The following is a 17,049-nucleotide window of genomic DNA, read 5'->3' as shown; positions in this document are numbered from 1 at the left end:
TCCCCCATAGTTAGATAAGCACATTTATTATTTGTAATGTATATAAAATACCTATTGATGGTTCATCTTTGTATATTTTCAGACTTCACCAGTTTTGGTCTTAAGGTACGGCCACACCAACCGCGTTACTCGCGTTAGGGGCGTCCAAACTCGGCATTTTTGCATAGGGAACCATTGGTATAGGCGCGTAGACGCGTTACATGCGTTGAAGCGTCGCGTTAGGGGCGTTAAGGCCGATCCATACCTCCGGATACGGAAAGTTTCGTCCGGTCCCGGAGGTGTTTCGTCCGTAAATGGGTCCGTCGCCGGAAATCGAGGCGGCAGTAGGCCTATATGGTCAAAAGTCAGACCAATCGCGAATATAGATAGAGTAGTATAATCTATCTCTCTATCTATCCATCTATATATATATATATATTGTATTTGACGTTTTGTACTTATATTATACTATATACCTGACATTTTTATTTTATTGTTCCCCTGCTTTGGCAATGAGTTGTAACTGGTCATTTGACAACATTTTGAGGAGATAATCTGCGGGTTGGTGAGGGGTGTCACATGCCACCACACACTTTTTGCACTTTTTTTTCGGATGACACAAAGCAAAATCATCTCTACAGATGTCATGTTTGCGATTGTCGATGACGTTAATTTGTGAAACGACAGTCACTGCCCTCTAGAGGATTTATTGCGTAACATCCATAACAACGCTGAAACCAGACAGAGGTATGAAGGGTAGCTCCGGGGGCGACGGACGAATTTCGTCCGGATCCGGAGGTATGGATCCGATTTATGCTCAGTTACGTAAGCGTAAGCGCAAGAGGCCCTTGCGCGCCCTTGCGCACCCCTTGCGCGACTTCTCACGTCTTGCGTGCGTCGGGCGATTTTTCTAGATTTGCGTAATTTTTTACGTAAGCTTTTACGCGAGCCGCGCAGCCTGCAAGGCTGTGATTGGTCTGCTGGTCTGGTTACTACTTCCTGTCTGGAGTATCACATTTCCTGTTTTCATACCGCCATTTTTAAAAGCCAGAAGGCAAGGACGACCCGGCAGGCTCATATACAAAAGCATTAACGTGAAGTGAAGTTAACTTTGCTGCCAACACATTATGTCGTTTTAAAATGTAGAGAGATATGCACATTTATACAACCCCAATGATCAACAACTTCATCACCCCTGTTCCTCTGTCTGTTGCCATCATTCACTGTGTATGGGGAGAACACGATCTGGCACATAAACAAACCAACGACTCCCACAGACAAAGACGTCATTCTCGAGGTCGTCTTCAACGAAAAACTTTACTCCACATATTATTCTGGCGGTAAATTGCTTGGCAACACGCGCAACCTAAAAGGGAGCATGAATTGCTTTGAGTAAATTTTGCGCAACAACGTAACACCAACGCTGAAGCATGCAGCCGCCTTTAAGCGGCAGACGCACGTAATTACGCACGTAAACGCAGGAACGCGCCCAACGCACCAACGCCCGGAGTTCAGAAATGTGAACTTTCAACGCTCCAACGCGTGGCGCTTAGCCGCGATAGCCAATCAGCGTGGAGCTTGACCCGACGTCACTGGCAGAGAGTAGTGAGCTTGGACAGAAGCATACGGCCGACATCTTTCTTTATTCTGGGTGGATATAGTAGCATAGTTACGCTATTAAATGCGTTTATGGAAACATTTTTAGCAAGAAATGTGCATTTTACTTTCATAATGTTCGCTCGGTGAATGTGAAGGATGTTTGGTTTGATAGTTATGACGAAGAGGGAACGCTCCGTTCACTTGCATGGACAGAGTCTCTGGTTGCTAAGCAACCTCAACGTCTTGGCGGACTATTTCTCAGCTGATCAACACTACGAATGCTGGAAACACACCAGACACACCATGTGAAGTTATTTAACCCGATTATTGTTATTTATATCAGAGATTATTTAATCTAACCCGATCTAAACTAATAATAATAATAATAATAATACATTTTATTTATAATGCACTTTATATTCAAGAATCTCAAAGTGCTTCAGAGAAAAAAATACCAAAAAACTATTAAAAAGAAAGTTTAGCTAAATGCTCTTTTAAAGAGATGGGTTTTGAGGTTCCGTTTTAAAAAGAGCTGTAGTCTGTGGAGCCCTCAGGTGGTCAGGGAGGGCGTTCCATAGTCTAGGGGCAGCAGCAGAAAAGGCCCGATCACCCATGGTGCACAGCTTCGTATGTCGGGTTTGAGTGGATCCTGAACGGAGTGTACGTGAGTTTGTCGGGGGGGTGAGGAGTTCCTGAAGGTAGAGGGGGGCAAGTCCGTGAAGGCACTGGTGGGTGAGGAGGGAGACCTTGTACTCAATTCTGAGTGAGACAGGGAGCCAGTGCAGTGATTTCAGGATGGGGGTGATGTGGTCATGCTTGCGCACCCTCATCAGGACCCTGGCAGCACTGTTTTGAATGTATTGGAGCCTCTGGATGCTCTTGCCAGGGATCCCAATGAGGAGTGCATTGCAGTAGTCCAACCTGGAGGAGACAAAGGCATGGACGAGCTTCTCTGCATCAGCCAGGGTGAGTGATTGGCGGAGTTTGGCGATGTTCCTGAGGTGGTATAAAGCTGTCTTACAGAGGTGTTTGATGTGGGTGTCAAAATTAAGTTGTGGGTCCATTTTAACACCGAGGTTGGTGACGGATGTGGAAAGGGGGATGTTTTTGCCAGAGAAGGTGATATTGGTGATGGTGGGGGAGCGGAGCTGATGTGGCGTGCCAACAAGGATGGCTTCCGTTTTATGGCTGTTAAGTTGTAGGAAGTTGAGCTTCATCCACGCCTCTATCTCCTCCAGGCAGGTGGTCAGTGTGGATGTTGGCAGAGGGGCAGAAGAAGTGGGGGTTGTCCTGATGTAGAGCTGTGTATCATCAGCATAGCAGTGGTAAGACAAGCCATGCCTGCTAATGACACTACCCAGGGGGAGCATGTACAGTGAGAACAGTGTGGGGCCCAACACCGAGCCCTGGGGGACACCGCAGGTGACGTTGTTAGTGTGTGATTTTGCTTTGCCCAGGGCAACGTGCTCAGTTCTGTCAGTGAGGTACGAGGTGAACCAGTTCTTTACATTTCCTGATAGTCCAATGGTGTATTGCAGGCGGTGAAGGAGAATATTGTGGTCAACCGTATCAAAAGCAGCTGTTAAGTCCAGGACCTCTTAAACTCTATCACCCAAACACGGCGGCGTTTGGGTTTCCTACCTCGGACTCCAGCGCAGCCACGGCCGACAACTATCTTTATTCTGGGTGGAAATAGTAACATAGTTACGCCATTAAATGCGTTTATGGAAACATTTTTAGCGAGAAATGTGCATTTTACTTTCATAATGTTCACTCGGTGAATGTGAAGGATGTTTGGTTTGATAGTTATGACGAAGAGGGAACGCTCCGTTCACTTGCATGGACAGAGTGTCTGGATGCTAAGCAACCTCAATGTCTTGGCGGACTATTTCTCTGCTGATCAACACTACGAATGCTGGAAACACATCAGACACACAGTGCCGCCGCTCCCATAACGCGCGCTGCGCGTAGGGCCTCAAGTCCTGAGGGGCCCCCCCCAAAAAAAAAATAAAAAAAAAAATAGGCTGTCTCCGTTTACAAAGTAAAGTGTGTAAATATTTGTGTAAATAGTTTCTGCTTGTAAATCTTTGCTTCATAGAATAATTTTTCTTACTTGTATACTTCTGGTTTTAAGTTTGTATTTATGGATAACTATTTAATTTAAAAGATTTTGGACATTCCAATACTTGTGTGTACTGTATGTATGTTTTGGCTGTTCTGTGAACTGTGTTTACAAAGTAGATTTAACTTTTGCGTTTTAATAAAATGTTAAACTGGCAGAAACCAATTCTTTTTTTCGGGGGGGGGGGGGGCATAAAGGAGTTATGCTTAGGGCCCCAAAATAGCTAGCAGCGGCACTGCAGACACACCATGTGAAGTTATTTAACCCGATTATTGTTATTTATATCAGAGATTATTTAATCTAACCCGATCTAAGCTCTATCACCCAAACCCGGCGGCGTTTGCGTTTCCTACCTCGGACTCCAGCGCAGCCACGGCCGACAACTATCTTTATTCTGGGTGGAAATAGTAACATAGTTACGCCATTAAATGCGTTTATGGAAACATTTTTAGCGAGAAATGTGCATTTTACTTTCATAATGTTCGCTCGGTGAATGAAAAGGATGTTTGGTTTGATAGTTATGACGAAGAGGGAACGCTCTGTTCACTTGCATGGACATGGACTCATCTAGCTGCGTTGGCGCGTTGACGCGTTGGAAGCGTCAACGGAATGATCACACAATGATCAAGCGTCAGGTTAGGCGCTTTACTCGCGTTATCCAACGCGAGTAACGCGGTTGGTGTGGCCGTACCTTTATATCATCATTTTTGTCATAATCCTGATTTACAATCTGATTTAAAGCAGATTTTATGTTTTATTCTTAATAACCAAGAGGTCTATGGGATAATGTTGCATGTTGTAAATTACTTTAGGCTGAATCTTGATTTTTTTGGGTTCCGTTTGGAACCAAGTGGCTGCAGAACATGTTCAGTTATTAAAGATACGTGCACACCTGTTGATGATTTGTAAAGTCTGATGCTTCTATTGTTTTAGTCCTTGTGTTTATTGTGTACGTGTAAGGGACTATTTTTCTGTCTCATTTGTTAGTGAAGCATAATTGCAATAAACAACTCAGTGGATCCAACTGAATGTTCTCGTGTGTTCAGCCGATGATTTCTTGTTTTATTAGTGATTAATGCTTCCATCAGTGCCTTAAGAATAATAAGATATTAATCAGAAATTAAAAGTAGAGCAACAAATGTTTTTCTGATATTATTCTGGGACCTCCTCCCTGGGTTTTGGTTGGGGGGGGGGGGGCTCTGTGTCGGTTGTAGAAAGAAACCACAGACAGACGACCGGACTCTCTCTATCTCTCTGTCTCTCTCTCTCTCCCTCCCCCCCTCTCACAAATACTATTTCGATATACTATTACTATTTATTTTTGGTTTTGGTTTCATAATATCGTCTGGAGCTACTCACCGCTTTTGGCCGTGATAATCTATATTATATGATATAGATATCTATGTATCGTCTGATATTATTGATATATAGAGCTCCAGGACTCCCGCCGGAGCACCCGGAGTGTTCTAGAATATTTACAGAACACGGCCAAAGGCTGTGTGCGCCTCGCCATTGCGTTACATCCACTGTAAACAGAGCTCATGGTACCGTGGCCGCAAGCTGCTCAGGGCCACACCCCCACCCTCCACCTTGACCCGTCTCTAAAAACGGCAAGTTTGTGGGACTGGCTCGTAGTGGCTGTAATTCTGCACCAAGGCTGAATTTCTTGAACATCTTCAAATACTGTATTAAGGGCCCACTAACACCTATATATATAAGCATCCATAAAGTAGCATGCCGTGGGACCTTTAATGTCTTCTCTTTCCTGCGCTTCTGAACTTTGCTGCGACGTTTGCATTTTACATTTAGGGCGTTTAGCAGACGCCTACAATAAGTCAAAGAAGAAAGACTACAGTATATCTCTGCTGGTACAGTAAGGATGTTCATAGAACCAAGTGCCAATGGCCGTGTTCTGTAAATATTCTAGAACACCCTTGGTGCTCCGGCGGGAGTCCTGGAGCTCTATATCTAAATAATATCACATTATTCGTAGATATCTATATCATATAATGTATATTATCAAGGCCAAAAGCTGTGTGCGCCTCCAGACGATATTATGAACCTCAAACGACTGCGTCGGGTTCTCCGACGTCTCTGGTTCTTCCACGTCCACGTCAATCTGAAGTGGACTGAACCACGACATGGAGGAGAAAGGGATTGTTGCCTAAGATTGTCTCCCGCCGGAACCTCGCTGCCGAGGAACCGACGCCTCGGCGCTGCCCGCTGGTGGTGCTTTGTATTATCTCTCTCTCTCTCTCTCTGGCTCTCTGTCTGGCTCTCTGTCTCTCCGTCTCTCCCCAGTGGTGTGCCATGCTACAGGCTTCTACCCTGACAGGGCGTTCTGGAGGATAGACGGCCAGGAGCTCCATGAGCAGGTGGACCCCGGGGAGGTCCTCCCCAACCACGACGGGACCTTCCAGGTCAGCGTGGACCTGGACCTCACGGCCGTCCCACAGGAGGACTGGGGGAGGTACGAGTGTGTGGTCCAGCTGAAAGGCATCGAGGACATCCCCACCCCCCTGGACCCCGCCCTCATCAGGACCAACTGGGGGAAGACTGGGAGGGACGGAGGTAGGGGACAAACCTCACCTCCACCTCACCTCACCTCCACCTCCACCTCCACCTCACCTCCACCTCACCTCTCCTCCACCTCCTTGGGGCCCTCCTCCTGACCTCCTGCTCTCTCTTCCCCTGAAGGTCTCCCGGGGCCCTTCCCCATCGCTGGCTCTGTGGCGGGGGCCCTCCTCCTGGTTGGAGCTCTGGTCCTGGCGGGAGTCAGTTGGTACTGGAAGAGGAACGGTGAGTGAGCTGACCCCTGACCCCCAGCTGCCCCTACTTCCTGCCCCCTCGCTGCGTCCCTTCCTGGACTCTGATTGGTCGTCGTGATACTCTAGCGGTCTGGTGGTAGAAACCTCTCCATCACTGGAGGAAGAACCTCCTCTAAGGTCCAGGCCCCAGTGATGTTGAGGCATTAAGAATATGAAAGTAAAATATGAAATATGAAACACACTGATCATTTCTCCTGATCCTTAGATTCAGCCAAACGTCCAGCAGCTGGTGAGTAACGTGTGTTTTTACTGCAGTTCTGCTCTCATGATTAACAATACTACCAACACAGATACCATGGTGACTGGTCTGTGGACTATACAGCTCTGTAGATCTAGATACACCTAGCTCTGTAGATCTAGATACACCTAGCTCTGTAGATCTAGATACACCTAGCTCTGTAGATCTAGATACACCTAGCTCTGTAGATCTAGATACACCTAGCTCTGTAGATCTAGATACACCTAGCTCTGTAGATCTAGATACACCTAGCTCTGTAGATCTAGATACACCTAGCTCTGTAGATCTAGATACACCTAGCTCTGTAGATCTAGATACATCTAGCTCTGTAGATCCGTTCAGCTCCTCACCGTCTGCTTCTTGCAAGGTTCTGACACCAGCTCTGAGATCCCTGAGGGACAGAAACATCTTCTGGCCCCGACCCCTGACCCCAAGGTCAGTATTCTGTGACATCATAACTCTTTGGAGGATGGGTGGGAGGGCACTAATGTCTTCACAGTACATTACTGCAGTACTTCATGAGAGGAATATATATAGTACTTCATCCCAGTAATATAGATAGTACTTCATCACAGTAATATAAATAGTACTTCATCCCAGTAAAATGAATAGTACTTCATCACAGTAATATATATAGTACTTCATCCCAGTAATATATATAGTACTTCATCCCAGTAATATATATAGTACTTCATCACAGTAACATCAATAGTACTTCATCACAGTAATATAGATAGTACTTCATCACAGTAATATATATAGTACTTCATCACAGTAATATATATAGTACTTCATCCCAGTAATATATATAGTACTTCATCCCAGTAATATAAATAGTACTTCATCACAGTCATATAAATAGTACTTTATCACAGTAATATATATAGTACTTCATCACAGTCATAGAGTACTTCATCACAGATATATATATGTATAGTACTTCAGTAATATATTTTGTACTTTATCACAGTGATAGTAATATTATAACAGTATTCATCAGTGTTAGTAATATCGTGAAAGTATTCATTAGTTATAGTAATATTATAACATTATTCATCAGTGATAGTAATATTATAACAGTATTCATCAGTGATAGTAATATTATAACAGTATTCATCAGTGATAGTGATATTGTAATAGTATTAGTTTGGTCACAACTTGGTTTTTAACCCTAAATAGATTCATCGATTTGAAATATGATTGTTATGTACCGGGTGTTTGTGTGTGGGGACCCTGTTTATATGCTAGAGGCTAGCTGCTTCTTATGTGGTTTGCTCACATGAGGTAGAAGCTAAACGCTAACAGTAATGCTTCAACAATCTCTTTAACCTCATGCTATCTACACAAACGATCTGCCATATGAAAGAGGCTCCAAGGAGTCCCACGGTACAAGCCCTATCATGTGGTGGGCTCATGATGAGGTAGTGAGCAGTGAGGTGCTGATAGATGGTTGGAGCTGACCTGTGCTCCCTTGGTGTTTAGAGCTGAATGATGAAGAGGCTTCTCGTTGGAGGATTGATCATCATTCATAATCCTGACCATCAGGCGTGGGGCTCAGATCGCCTCAGACTCAACGACAACACTCTGACTCACTTTGATCTGGAAAACAACAATTAATCCCCAAGAAAGCTTAAATAAATGAAATCATTGTCTACTCTTATTACAGTATAACTAAGTGATTATTACCAACTAAAATGACTTTGTTAGGAATATGACAACTGTCATATTCCATTAAATTGTGCATTTGATAATTTGTTGAGTCATTGGTTGACTCGCCGATCTGTAACTGATGCTTTGAAACCATGGCAACATGATCTCCCTCATGAGCGGCCATCTTAGTTAGGATGCGGTTGCTCAGCGCATAACGTTGGTTTAACGTGTGGGTTTATAATGTTTAAGATGTTTAATATGGTATTATTAGGATTATTAAGGGGCCGTAATCCAGACCGTTGATTCAGACTGTCCTTGGCCCTAATTAATCCTTCTTTAATACTATGTAATATATATATATATATATATATATATATGTATATATATGTATATATATATATATATATATATATATATATATATATATATATATATATATATATATATATATATATATAATAATCATTATCACATCAGTCTTTTTGGAAAATATTTTAGAGTTGCTGGAATACACTGGTCTTGTGGGATTTATAATTAACATATTACAAGCAGTTTTTTTCTTTTTGCTGTCAATAAAGTTTCCAACTCCGAATTCCAGTCTGCTTATTTCATGTTGTGGTAGACTCTAACTTTTCAGCGCACATTTTACAGGCTTAACGGAATCTTCTCCACTTGATCCAAGACTATGTTTCATGTCACAGCACCACTGGAAGTCTGTCTTAGAGGGCTTGGAAGGTCAGGAAAAACAAAGGAAAAGTCACGCCAACGAGCCGCCGAATGGCAGCTCACGTGGTTTATTGTGGTTAAATCAGACTGCCCACGGCGTCTGATTTAACCACAATAAAAAACATGGATTTGGTCACAGTTTATCAAGATTGTTTTGCAGTGTTGTGTTGTGTTGTAATGAACTGTATTGTAAATGTTGACAACAAACCTTTGACCCTGGCACTAACTTTCAATTTGGTTTGTCATTAAAGTCAGATCGTATTTTATTGTGTACTAAAGGTGAGATTATTGTGTTGTGGACTAAAGTGAGATCATCCTTGTGTTGTGTACTAAAGTGAGATCCTCATTGTATTGTGTACTAAAGTGAGATCATCATTGTGTTGTGTACTAAAGTGAGGTACATCATTGAGTTGTGTACTAAAGGGTGAAGAGACAACACCGTCACCAGCGTCATAACACCTAAACTGCCAACACACAGAATGGCGTCCAGTGAAGTATGAGCTGTAATGGTGCTGGTAACTTACGCCCCCGGGGCGTAAGCACAAACACACACACACACACACACACACACACACACACACACACACACACACACACACACACACACACACACACGGGGGCGTAAGTAACTGGACGTTGAACCGCAACTGAGACCTAGTCCTCTCCTGGTCCCGGGTGAGGTCATCCTCCGGAGGCTGACACGATGCTGAGCAGTGGTCAGCAACCCGCGGTTCACCGGCCGGCCACACAGGGGCGCTGCGGTCCTGCTGATCTCTTCAGCACCAAGACCACGTCACAACAGTAGACCAGAACGCATGGAGTCAGCCTATGTCCACCGACATACTCTATATTTACATGTATGTAAACAGTATACTATGTATATATTTTATATTCTTATTTTGTGTGTGTGTGTGTGTGTGTGTGTGTGTGTGTGTGTGTGTGTTTGTGGGGGTTTGTGTTTTATCTGGGTATACCAGGTATACCAGGCCTCTCTTGAGGCTCTTCTGCCCGTTCGGTTGCTTCACTTATTTCCACTTCAACTGTTGTTGTCCACCTGGTAACTAATGACGCGACCGCCTTTATTAATTCCCATTGGTCGAGCGGGTCCCCCTCCTCCCTCCCCTCGAGTCCCGCCGGTTCAAACCTTCAGGAGACCAGACGACCATCCTCCACACTCAGCATGGGGGCGTTGGGACTGCTGCTGCTGCTGGGGCTCCTCTCCGGGGGGTCTGCCGGTAGGACCCTTCAGAGCGTCTCGGTCCGAACTATATATAGACCCGGAACTAGAACTATAGTGGTCCCGAAGCAGTGCTTAGTTTCGCTGTCTTTCCTGTGGATATGAAACTGCGTTTGTGTACAATCTCAAACTCAAACAACTAATCCACAGGATGATTAATCATTCACTTGTTCCGATATTTAAACCAAATTTTCAGAAACCAGTTTGCGTTTTGTTTCGACTGCGTTTCAATTTGGGTTCAAACTGAGAAAACGAGACTAAACCGGATGATGAGGTTCGTTTATCAGAACCACTTTCATACTGTTCGACCCTACTCATTTTAATTCTATATCAATTCATATCATAATATTTATATATGAGTAAATATTGCCTCCCAGGTCAGTGAAGTGTTAATAATAATGTTTATTTAAGTTATTCATATCTTATACTACTTTAGGAAACTGGCTCATTAATATGTTCACTTGATCAACAGAAGACACATTTGATCTCACTATTAATCATTCCTGGATCAGAAATTCTTGAACGTAAAAATGTATTTATTAAAATGGTGGATTATGGAATATATAGTTCTAAGAATGAAACAGTTGGTAACATTTACATTTACATTGAGGGCGTTTAGCAGACGCAGTCATCCAAAGAACATAAGTCATCAGAAAGAGGAACAACAATATATCACTGTGGGTACAGTGAGGATGTTCATAGAACCAAGTGCCAAGCACTAACAATCACTAGGTTAACCCATTCCCCCTAGACAACACAGATAGCTAGGTTAACCCATTCCCCCTATACAACACAGATAGCTAGGTTAACCCATTCCCCCTATACAACACAGATAGCTAGGTTAACCCATTCCCCCTATACCACACAAATAGCTAGGTGAACCCATTCCCCCTATACAACACAGATAGCTAGGTTAACCCATTCCCCCTTTACCACACAGATAGCTAGGTTAACCCATTCCCCCTATACAACACAGATAGCTAGGTTAACCCATTCCCCCTATACAACACAGATAGCTAGGTTAACCCATTCCCCCTATACAACACAGATAGCTAGGTTAACCCATTCCCCCTATGCAACACAGATAGCTAGGTTAACCCATTCCCCCTATACAACACAGATAGCTAGGTTAACCCATTCCCCTATACAACACAGATAGCTAGGTTAACCCATTCCCCCTATACAACACAGATAGCTAGGTTAACCCATTCTTCCTATACAACACAGATAGCTAGGTTAACCCATTCCCCTATACAACACAGATAGCTAGGTTAACCCATTCCCCCTATACAACACAGATAGCTAGGTTAACCCATTCCCCCTATACAACACAGATAGCTAGGTTAACCCATTCCCCCTGTACAACACAGATAGCTAGGTTAACCCATTCCCCCAATACAACACAGATAGCTAGGTTAACCCATTCCCCCTATACAACACAGATAGCTAGGTTAACCCATTCCCCCTATACAACACAGATAGCTAGGTTAACCCATTCCCCCTGTACAACACAGATAGCTAGGTTAACCCATTCCCCTATACAACACAGATAGCTAGGTTAACCCATTCCCCCTATACAACACAGATAGCTAGGTTAACCCATTCCCCCTGTACAACACAGATAGCTAGGTTAACCCATTCCCCTATACAACACAGATAGCTAGGTTAACCCATTCCCCCTGTACAACACAGATAGCTAGGTTAATCCATTCCCCCTATACAACACAGATAGCTAGGTTAACCCATTCCCCCTATACAACGCAGATAGCTAGGTTAACCCATTCCCTGTATACAACACAGATAGCTAGGTTAACCCATTCCCCCTATACCACACAGATAGCTAGGTTAACTCATTCCCCCTATACCACACAGATAGCTAGGTTAACCCATTCCCCCTATACAACACAGATAGCTAGGTTAACCCATTCCCCCTATACCACACAGATAGCTAGGTTAACCCATTCCCTGTATACAAGACAGATAGCTAGGTTAACGCATACCCCGTATACAAGACAGATAGCTAGGTTAACCCATTCCCCCTATACAACACAGATAGCTAGGTTAACCCATTCCCTGTATCCAAGACAGATAGCTAGGTTAACCCATTCCCTGTATACAAGACAGATAGCTAGGTTAACCCATTCCCCGTATACAAGACAGATAGCTAGGTTAACCCATTCCCCCTATACAAGGCGGATAGCTAGGTTAACCCATTCCCCCTAACCAACACGGATAGCTAGGTTAACCCATTACCCGTATACAACACAGATAGCTAGGTTAACCCATTACCCGTATACAACACAGATAGCTAGGTTAACCCATTCCTGGTGGAGGATTCAAACAAAGCTGTTTTTATTGTTTTAGACAAAGTGTTTCACTGTAACCTGAAGAGATGTCAATACAGTTAAACCCATAGACAGGGGGTGGAGCCACATGCTGGGGGGGGTCTGTCTGTCTCTCAAGTGATGTGCAGCATCAACCTGTCTGTCCGTCTGTCCACAGTGATTCACTCTCTGAGGTTTTTCTACACGGCGTCGTCTGGCCTCTCATCCTTCCCAGAGTATGTGTCTGCTGGGATGGTGGATGAGGTTCAATTTGTTCACTATGACAGCGTCAGTAAGAGAGCCGTACCCAAACAGGCCTGGATGGACCAGCTCACCAGAGACCGCCCGGACTACTGGGACTGGGAGACTGATAGAGAGCTGCGTAACCAGCAGGTCTTCAAGGTCGACGTAGAGAATGCTAAGAAGCGCTTCAACCACACGGGAGGCATGTTCATACATTATGTACACACACACACACACACACACACACACACACACACACACACACACACACACACACACACACACACACACACACACACACACACAAAAATGTACTATAACTAAGCACGCACGCATGTGCCCACGTTCGTGCACGTGCGCATGCTGACACACACACACTTGCGTGTCCATGACAACCAACACACTAGGGGTTCAACGGATCACACGATCACTCACGGTTCGGATCGTGTCAAGGTTTTTGAGTCATGGGTCGGATCAACAACAACAATAAAGATAACAAGACAAATGTGACTTTAGATAAAACCGTCAAACGTGTAAAAACAAAATAGAGTGAACAATTAGGTAATAATCCTGCCTCCTTTAAGAATAGTCAATATTTAAAAAAAAATGCAATCTGAGGCATTATTCCTTCTTCTTTTTAACATGGATAGTAAATAATCCGTAACCCTGGATTTACAACTTTAAATTCAGGATGTCTGCATTGCCTGGAGAGAGTTTAGAGTTCATATTTGACGGTACAAGTATGGTAGCGAAATACAGTTTCTGTCATTTGGCATTTTGTAAATCCATTGATTTCTGTTGGAAGACTCAGGGTGCACTCACACTAGGCCATCTGGCCGTGGCCGTGGCCGTTTTCACACCTAACCGTGCTCAACTCTGCCCGTGTGAGTGGCCAGTCTGGCCTGGCCAGGCCAATTTGGCCACTTGGGAGAGGTGTGCTGCTACGGTACGGGCCGCCACGGTACAGATGCTAATGAGCCGACACACGCACACGCACGGCTAAGCAACCTGAGCTGGATGACGCATAGTCCATGCGCGACCATGGACATAATAAAGGCGACGAGCCTTCTTTCCCATTAAACGGTAAACATATTTCCAAATAAGCAACAGACTCAGCAAAGTGCGAACTGTGTTCTCTGTGTTGTTGTCCATTGTTGTTAGAACTCTGACTGGCGGCAGACTTTATTATGGTCCATGCAGCGGACGCTTGGGTGATGACGTGTTACTTACGACGTGATGACGTATGTACAAGAGCCTACCGTGGCCAGGCCACATTTGCGACGGCCACCGGCCACGTCCGGATTGCCTAGTGTGAGTGCACCCTCATTGCTCATTGTAAGGGGGGTTGGTTGTAGTCTTTTCGCTCGGTTCTAGCCCTACTGTTGATACGGAGAACCGAGCGAAGAGACTACAACCATACATAAACATTCCTGCTTCCGGTTCCTGTTTCCGTTTCAATGGGATTTACAGAACGCCAAATAAAACAAGTAAGAAACTGTATTTCGCTACGATACTTGATGATGTTGTAAATACCGGAATTGATCACGTGAACGCACCACTTTTCTTTTTATCAGCCGATCCGCGGATCACTTGCGTCCCGAACCGTGAGGGTTGATCCGTACGGATCACGGGTAACCCGTGAACCGTTGCACCACTACAACACACCCACATGTCCAGAGGCCACAGTACTGACCACAGGGGGCATCCCATAATACCTCTAGAGCAGCACCCAGACAGACAGACATACAGTTAACCTACAGACTGACAGACAGTTAACCTACAGACAGACAGACAGTTAACCTACAGTTAACCGACAGACAGACAGTTAACCTACAGACAGAGAGACAGTTAACCTACAGACAGACAGTTAACCTACAAACAGACAGACAGTTAACCTTCAGACAGACAGACAGTTAACCTCTCTCTCTCTCTCTCTCTCTCTCTCTCTCTCTCTCTCTCTCTCTCTCTCTCTCTCTCTCTCTCTCTCTCTCTCTCTCTTTTTTTTTCTCTCTCTCAGATGCCCACATTGTTCAGGTGATGTATGGCTGTGAGTGGGATGATGAGGATGATACTACTGATGGTTTTGAGCAGCATGCCTACGATGGAGAGGACTTCCTAGCGTTTGACCTGAAGACCCTGACCTGGGTCGCTCCAGTACGTCAGGCTGTCCCCACCAAACTGAGATGGGATCAGAATAGAGCTGGTAATCAATACAGGAAGAACTACCTCACCAAGGAGTGTGTTGATTGGTGTGAAGAAGCTACTGGCCTATGGGAAGAGCACTCTGCAGAGAACAGGTAGAGTCACATGACCTGGTGGGCGTGGCCGACTCATGTCTGGTGGATTAACTGATACATTACAGCAGTAGTTATTGAACTGTTAACCCGCAAACTTGGGTTATGTTCATCAGCGTTACTATAGAGATCATGAAAATAGCTGATTTAACGGGAGTCCGGGCGTGTGCAGGACCGAACCGCGCTGTATGATCACTGTTACACTGAGCATAGAGAGTGAAGAGTAGCTGAGACGGTAGAGGGCTTAGAAACCATCCATAAAAAATAGGCTATTTATTTCAGGTACCCTATTTTTGCACCAAAAAGATTTGAAAACCATGAAAGTTTAAAATCTCTCTCTCTGTCTTCCCCCCTCCCTCCCCCCCCTCTCTCTCTCTCCCCCCTCTCCCCCCCCCCCCCCCCCCCCCCCCGCCCTCTCTCTCCAGAGTGTCCGCGGGTGTCTCTGCTCCAGAGGAGCCCCTCCTCCCCAGTGGTGTGCCATGCTACAGGCTTCTACCCTGACAGGGTGGTGGTGTTCTGGAGGAGAGACGGCCAGGAGCTCCATGAGCAGGTGGACCCCGGGGAGGTCCTCCCCAACCACGACGGGACCTTCCAGGTCAGCGTGGACCTGGACCTCACGGCCGTCCCACAGGAGGACTGGGGGAGGTACGAGTGTGTGGTCCAGCTGAAAGGCATCGAGGACATCTCCACCCCCCTGGACCCCGCCCTCATCAGGACCAACGGGGGTAAGACTGGTGTTGGAGGGGATGGAGGTGGGGGATTGTGGGTAAATGAGTTCCATGAATAGGGCTAGGCTCAGATCAGTCCCTGAGTGACCCTGAGCTCCAGAACACATTTTAGAGGAATAGTTACACTGACGTTGTGTAGTATCACGTGACCGTAGACATGGGGTTCAATGATGGAGGGATGGACGGGGCAGGGGCTCTGTCCAACATCATTTAATTGGGTTTTTGGTGAGAAACATGAGTAATACTGTCTTACTCATGTTTCTGTATTAGTAATACAGAAACATGAGTAATACTGTCTTACTCATGTTTCTGTATTACTAATACAGAAACATGAGTAATACTGTCTTACTCATGTTTCTGTATTACTAATACAGTTGTACAGTACAGTCTAATAATTTTAGTATATATAATTAAAACTACTGATGTCAATATTTATTAGGAATTACACATTTAATTTAAAATACAATTATTTATTTACTAAATATTTTCCTCATCACTAAAAATGCGTCGTATTTCCACCAATTAATAGAAAAGTATCGAAAGTGGTACCGATAAAGACTCGGCTCGTTAAGGTGTATCGAAAATGGTATCGATATCAATAAATATGAATGATCCCCATCCCTAACTGTCACTCTGCATCCACAGGCCGTGACTGCCCTCTAGTGGAGGAGATGAGAGCAGAGGAAGACGGGGCGGAGGGCCGTAGCACCGACTTCTGGGCCCTGTGTACAAGAGGTACTGATGCCCCCCCCCCCCCCAATTCCCCCTACTAGCCAGGGGTAGGATGGGCCTACAACTGGGGTACAGTATTATGTATAAATGTGTTGTTTGAGATATTGCTTTATAATTTACAGTTGGTTTATAAAGTAACTAATGTACTGTTACTGATATTTACTGATGTGATTATACAACTGTTGCTATTGCGGGTGGATAATTCTCAATGTAATCTACAGTTGGTTTATAAACTAACCAATGTACAGTTACGAATACATTACAGATGTTATTAAGCAGCTGTTTCTGTTTCATGTGTATAATGAGATTGCACCAAACAATTAAATAAAGGAAGAATTTTCAAACTTTG

The 17,049-nt window shown here is 44.6% G+C and overlaps 2 protein-coding genes and 1 pseudogene across 2 annotated transcripts in view; all 3 read left to right on the top strand.

Annotated features, from left to right (window-relative positions):
• Positions 1–17,049, top strand: part of LOC115544457 (uncharacterized) — a 993,561-nt gene that overhangs the window by 893,164 nt on the left and 83,348 nt on the right. The gene's annotated exons all lie outside the window — the stretch shown is intronic.
• Positions 1–17,049, top strand: part of LOC115544474 (class I histocompatibility antigen, F10 alpha chain-like) — a 126,880-nt gene that overhangs the window by 82,627 nt on the left and 27,204 nt on the right. The window lies entirely within an intron of this gene.
• Positions 10,223–17,049, top strand: LOC115544481 (major histocompatibility complex class I-related gene protein-like; annotated as a pseudogene).

The sequence above is a fragment of the Gadus morhua genome, chromosome 5 (genome assembly GCF_902167405.1).
Source record: "Gadus morhua chromosome 5, gadMor3.0, whole genome shotgun sequence".
Taxonomy (NCBI): domain Eukaryota; kingdom Metazoa; phylum Chordata; class Actinopteri; order Gadiformes; family Gadidae; genus Gadus; species Gadus morhua.
Note: the sequence above shows the minus strand (reverse complement) of the source record. Positions and strands in the feature narration are given on the sequence as shown.